Below are 6,518 nucleotides of genomic sequence, written 5' to 3'. Positions count from 1 at the left end.
TTTAGTAGTCATGATAGTCTCATAGATACACTTTGAGGATTTGCTATAAGGTGAATGGGGTGTGTGGGGGTGTATGTATGAATGAGACAGTTGGCAGAATATAAGAAAACCATTTTTATAAAATTGTGACTTTTTAAACCAAAAAAAAAATAAATAAAAATAAAAATAAAAGGAACCAAGGGTATGAAATAAAGTGAGTTGTCTCCCAGCACCTAGATGATGGTTCATAGCTGCATGGGACACCAATCCTGGATATCTAATGCCCTCTTGTAGCTTCTGTGGACTATAATACATAAATAAGCTTGTGGACAAACACATACTCACAAATATTAATTAAAAACTTCAAGAATTTAGTTGATGTTTGTACAGTAAAGAATACCTACCCAAGTTACAAATTGTAGCAAATAACAGGAAAAAGATTTTTTGGCAAATAATCTTTATAGAATTTTTCAGGAAATGTTTGTGTCTATTTTCAAATGTTTTTGTACAATGTTTTATTTTATAAAATTTGTTAAATTTAAATTTACTAAGTGCATTTATTAATGAAATATATGTCTGTGTTTGTGGGAATATATATATATATATATATATATAGAAATATGTATTATATGTTGCTATATGCTTAACATATTTTTTTTATTGTTTCAACTTCTGTCCATCGTGAGGTTTAATATGCTTAGATAAAGTGAAAACAATTAGCAAGAAAGATCAATAAATGAGTAACCTTAAACTGTTTAAACTATGAAGAGTCTCACCCTAATGATGGTAAGGTCCATAATAATAGTGGCTTACAACTTACTTGTGTCCTTATCACAAGAAGTATAGACTACCTGCATGCATTCCTATGCAAACAACAGAGGATAAAATTTATTTCTGCTAAGTGCTGAACTCTGAAAAATGGTTGGGAAAGTATCTAGTGGTTCCCACATCTCTGCACTAAAGGTTGTGAAATAGACATCATATTAGTTCTTTGACTGAACATATCTAACAGTTCTTATATTTTTGGTTGTGAGCCTAGCCTTTAACGGCTGAGCCATCTCTCCAGCCCATAACAGTTCTTAAAGAACTAAATGGATGGTATGTCTAAGATAAAATTGAAGGAATGTAATATTGATGCAGGCAGGCAATCCTATGTCTACTCCATATAGCACTCTGTATAGAAGACAATTGGCATGAAGTGTCATACGAAAGTGGATAAGGACAAAAAAGGGCACAATGGCATTTGACTCCAAAGAAATGAAGTTTACTCTATTAGTTACTGTTCTGTTATTTTGCTGAAACAGCAAGACCAAGACAGCTTATAAAGGCAGCCTTTACTTGACAGTCTTCTTATAGTTTCAAAGATTAATTCATGATCATCATGAGAAGGGTGTAGATCCAGTAGGCATGCATGTCACCTGAAATGTAAAAGAAAGCTTTCATGCTGATCTGTAGGTAGGAGGTAGAGGGATTATGTGAGAGTTGGCCTCACATGTTATTTTGAAACTTCAAAACCAAGTACTGCAACAGAGTCTTCAAAAAGGCCATACTTCCTCCAACAAAGCCCATCAAATGGGAATAGACTTTCAAATATCTAAGCCTATACGGCTCATTTGTATTCAAACCCTCACAGATCTGAATCTTGATTTTTAAACAAGGGGACCCTCCAAAGGAAATTAGACAGCTCTGAAAAATAAGCATGATTTATTTTGATTTTCCATTTTTATTATGACTAAACTCATTTGTCACTGAAACTTACAAGCTGCTAGAAAATAAATCTCTCTCAGAACTAACACTGAGAACATTGCAATTATCTTTTCTTATTAATTAATTTATTTATTCATTTTATGCTCCGATACTCTCTTCTTATCTCCTTCCAGTCTCCCACACACACATAGCTCATCCACCCATTACCGCCCTGCCTCTTCTTCTCTAAGAAGTGGGAATTTTCATGGATATCATCCCACCCTGGCACATCAAGTCACTGCAGGACAAGGCACATTCTCTCTCATTGAGGCAAGACAAGTAGCCAAGTTAATGTAATGGGATCCACAGGCAGGCAACAGGTTCAGGGACAGGCCTAATCCAATTCTTGGGTGACAGGCATGAATATCAAGCCTCATTCTGCTACATCTGTACAGAGGACCTAAGTCCATTCTATACTCACTTTTTGGTTAGTGTATCAACATTTGGAAGTCCTCAAGGATCCAATTAGTGGACACTTTTGGTCTATTCATGGAATCCCTATCCTCTTCAGGTTCCTTAACCCTCCCCCAAAGTCTTCCACGAGAATTCTCCAGAGCTTCAGCTAATATTTGGCTCTGTGTCTCTGCATTGTTTCCATCAGGTACTGGGTAACGCCTCTCAGAGGACAAATTGTTTTTAGGCTCCTATTTTCATGCATAACATCATGGATTGGTTCTTATCCACAAGGTGGGTCTTAATTTTGGCCAATGACTTGCCATTTCCTCAGTCGCTGATTCATCTTTACCAATGCACATTAAGTAGGTAGGACACATGTTGGGTCAAAGGTTTGTGGGTAGGTTTTTATAATTATCTCTCCCCTGGGAGTTCTGCCTGGCTACAGGCAGTAGTCACTTTAGGCTACATCTCCCTACCAACAGGAGCCTCAACTAACCTAAATAACCTAATTAAAGATGGGGTACAGAGATCAACAGAGAATTCTCAAGACAGGAATCTTGAATGACCAAGAAGCACTTAAAGAAGTGTTCAAAGTCCTTAGTCATCAGAAAAATGCAAATCAAAATGATGTTTAGAATCTACCTTAAATATATCAGAATGCTTAAGATCATAACTCAAGTGGCAGTACATACAGGCAAGGATATAGAGCAAAAGGAACACTCATTCATTCCTTTGAGGGGATGCAAACTTGTATAACCACTCTGGAAATCAATTTGGAAATTTCTGAGAAACTTGTGAATAGTTCTACCTCAAGACCCAGTTATACCTCTCTTGAACATATAGCCAAACTATGCTCTACCATCCTATAAGGACACATGCTCATCTAGGTTTATAATAGCCTTACTTGTAATAGCCAGAAATAGGAAACAATCCAGATGTCTCTAAACTTAAAGAATGGATAAAGAAAATGTGGTTTATTTATACAATGGGATACTACTTAGCTACTAAAAACAAGGCCATCATGAAAATTTTAGGCAAGTGGATGGAACTAGAAAATACCTTCCTGAGTTGAGGCAACCCAGACCTAAAAGAACATGCAAGATATGTACTCCCATATAAGTAGATAATAGACATAAAGTAGAGAATAATCATACTACAATCCACCGATCCAACTAAGCCAAGTAACAAGTAAGGATGCTTAAATTTTATCTCAGAAGGGAAAGTAAAATAGATATCACAGGAAAAGCCCACTGCTCTACCAGGGGCAATGCTCAAACTTGTAGCATTAGGTAAGACCCCACTCAATCTTAGATATCCAACTCATGCTAAGAGCACTCTTAATTACCCCAACAATACCCCTTCTATTCATCCCCATAATTTATTACACTATTTTAAACTCCTGAAGAAACCCATTCTTCTATCAGAGGTCCCACCTATACCCAAAATCCAAGAATACATGCCAGTTCCTAGAACCCCATAGGTCACACTGGCATTTAGGACCTGAGAGGCCGCACAAACACTTAGAACCCCTAGAGGGCTCCTGCTCTATAAGAGTCTGTGGTGCTTCCTAGAATGTACAGGCTCCACCAAGTCTTTGGAATCCCAGAATCCTGGAGGTCACTCCTACACCCAAAAACACAGAAGTCACACAGACTGCCAAAATCACAGCTGAGACATGCTACTAAACACGAGGACCTGCCAGTTATTCTGGCCCAAAGACAGAACAAACAAACAAACAAACAAACAAAAACAAAAACAAACAAAATCAACTAACCAACCAAACAAACTAAACAACAGAAACCAGGGGGGAAAACATTGACCCAAGAAAGATAAACTCAGAAATTGGCACCTAAGCCTATACTTATCCAAAACATAGATACCTAAGTGGTATCTTAAGAACACAATAATCAGGTCTATATGGCGCCATCAGAGCCCAGCTATCCTACTATACCAAGCCCTGTATACTCTAACACAGAAAAATGACAAGAGAATGACCTTAAAATCAATTTTATGAAGATGTTAGAGGACCTAAAAGAGGAAACAAATTAATTTATTAAAGACATGCAGGAAAACACACACAAACACACACACACACATCAAGTTAACTGTAGCGAAACTGAAAGTAATTCCTCCATAATCACAAACAAAACTAGATTATCCACTATCTCCATATCTATTGAAGGAAGTATTTGGAGTTCTAGCAAGAGCAATAATACAACTAAAGTAGACCAATTGGATACAAATGGGAAAGGAAAATGTCAAAGCATGGCTATTTGCTAATGATAATGATACAGATAAACAACACCAAAAATTTTATGAGGAAATTCCTACAGTTGATAAACATCTTCAGCAAAATGACTAGATACAGGATTAACTCAAAAAACTAGTATCTGTCATATATAAAAATGCCAAAAGAACTGAGAAAGAAAGCAGAGAAACAACATTCTTCACAATAGCCCAAAACATTAGAAATTATCATCAATCTCTAATCAAGCAAGACAAGTGAAAGATCTTTATCATGAGAACTTCAAATACTTAAAGGAGGAAATTGAAGAAGATATCAAAAGTTGGAACCTCTCCCTTGAACATGGGCACTTGCTCAAATATATCCTTAGCTTTATTAGTAATAGTCAGAAATTGGAACCAACTTAGATGTTCTTCAATAGAAGAACGGATACAGAAAACATGGTATACTTCTACAGTGGAATATAACTCAGGAGTTAAAAAAATATAACATCATGAAATGCACACTAAAGTGGATGGGTCTAGAAAAAAGTATCACAAGTGATTTAATCAAGACCCAGAAAGATAAACAGCGTATGTTCTCACATATAAGTAGATATTAGCAATGAAATAAATGCTAATCATGCCACAATACCCAGAAAAGAAAGGCTAAGTAACAAGAAATAGCCAAGGAGGAATTTCCTTAGGAGAGGAAATAGATGTCTGTAGACTGAGTGCAGGTAGGGATGGAAATAGTACATCATTTTAGGGGAGGTTAGATGAACAATATTCTAGGAAGGACAATGGGAACTGGGAGCCATGTCAGGGATGAGCTCCACACCTATTACACTGGAAACTCCCAAGAATCTGTGAGGTGAACTAACTAAGACTTCTAGCAGTAGAGGATAAGGAGTCTGAGTGAACCATCTCCTATAACCGGACATGAATTTTGATAAAGGGATTTGAACACCAGCCTGGACATAAAACCTTTGATCTATAATTTGCCCTACCTGTAAAATATGTTGGTATAAAGGTCATACATTAATTGTGGAACTGGACAACCAATAACTGGTTCAGATTTTGACACATGAGAGGAGCAAAAGCACCCTTGATACTGCCTGGAGTGCCAGAAACTAGAAAATGCAAAGCTCACAGACATGGAAAAGAAGCCCCCTGCCCTCCTTGCATACCATGAAATGTCTTTGGGAGACATCTTACCTCCTGTTTTGAGATGTATTTGCTATTATAGAAAGTGCTTTTGTATCACGAACATGTATATTATGCCCTGTTCACGTCCACAAGCTGAGCCATATGTACAAAATCTAGACTGATTTTTTTTTTTTAAAGTCAAGGCTTATTTATTGTTGTGGGGAGATGAGGTGGATTCTTTCGAAGATGCATCATTTATGTCGTCAGTTAAAGTCTTAGTTCATGGTTGCCTTTTTTTACTGCTTCCTTTGGTTATATGAAGAGAAGATAGACTCGGTGGTTTTGAATTTGAAGCTTTAAGATGACTCTTTCACGGCAATAGCAACCATCACCATAATTTTCTGTGAGGAAAATATCCAGTTGTTTGGTGAAGCTTCACCCAAAACTTCTTCAGGTTTAATTTCTCTTTCTCGATCTCCTTAAAGCGGAGGGCTAGAGCTTTCTCTAGGTTTTTAACGTACAGCTGGGTCTTCTTTTCTTCTGCAAGGTTGTTCACAAGGACCGTCTGCGTACATTGGTCGTCTCCATATTTGAACACTAAGCCGCCCCTCTCGCTCATGTTGTAACTGCGGCCAAGCGGGCTTGAGATCGCTCAAGGCAGGGCAGAGAGCAGGGCAGAGGAGGGCAAAGCAGGGCAGAGCACGGCAGAGCACGGCAGAGCACGGCAGAGCACGGCAGAGCAGGGCAGAGCAGGGCAGGACAGCTGCCTGTAAAGTCTCTGTAACAGAGCGTAATAGAAACAGAGCATAATAGAAACAGAGCCTCATGGAATCTTGGTGCTGAGTGACGTCATAGATGTACCTAATCCCCTGGAGATAGAGTTACAGGTTTTTGTAGGCATCTGGCTCATGGTATCAAATCCTCTGAAAGAGTAATCAGTGATTTTGAACACTGAGTCATCCCCCATGAGATTATTTTTTATAGGGAACCTACTATGTGCCAGACATTGGGTCAAGTAGGTGCTT

At 37.9% G+C, this 6,518-nt stretch overlaps 1 long non-coding RNA gene across 1 annotated transcript; it reads right to left on the bottom strand.

The window, feature by feature from the left end:
* Positions 1 to 1,221: 1,221 nt before the first annotated feature.
* Positions 1,222 to 6,290, bottom strand: LOC116098187. Its single transcript, XR_004121735.1, has 2 exons — positions 5,563 to 6,290; positions 1,222 to 1,397 (listed from the first exon to the last, which is right to left on the bottom strand). It is a non-coding gene; the product is annotated as an uncharacterized LOC116098187 (long non-coding RNA).
* Positions 6,291 to 6,518: the final 228 nt, after the last annotated feature.

Source organism: Mastomys coucha, unplaced genomic scaffold (assembly GCF_008632895.1).
Source record: "Mastomys coucha isolate ucsf_1 unplaced genomic scaffold, UCSF_Mcou_1 pScaffold20, whole genome shotgun sequence".
NCBI lineage: Eukaryota > Metazoa > Chordata > Mammalia > Rodentia > Muridae > Mastomys > Mastomys coucha.
This window is presented reverse-complemented; position numbering and strand designations above follow the sequence as displayed.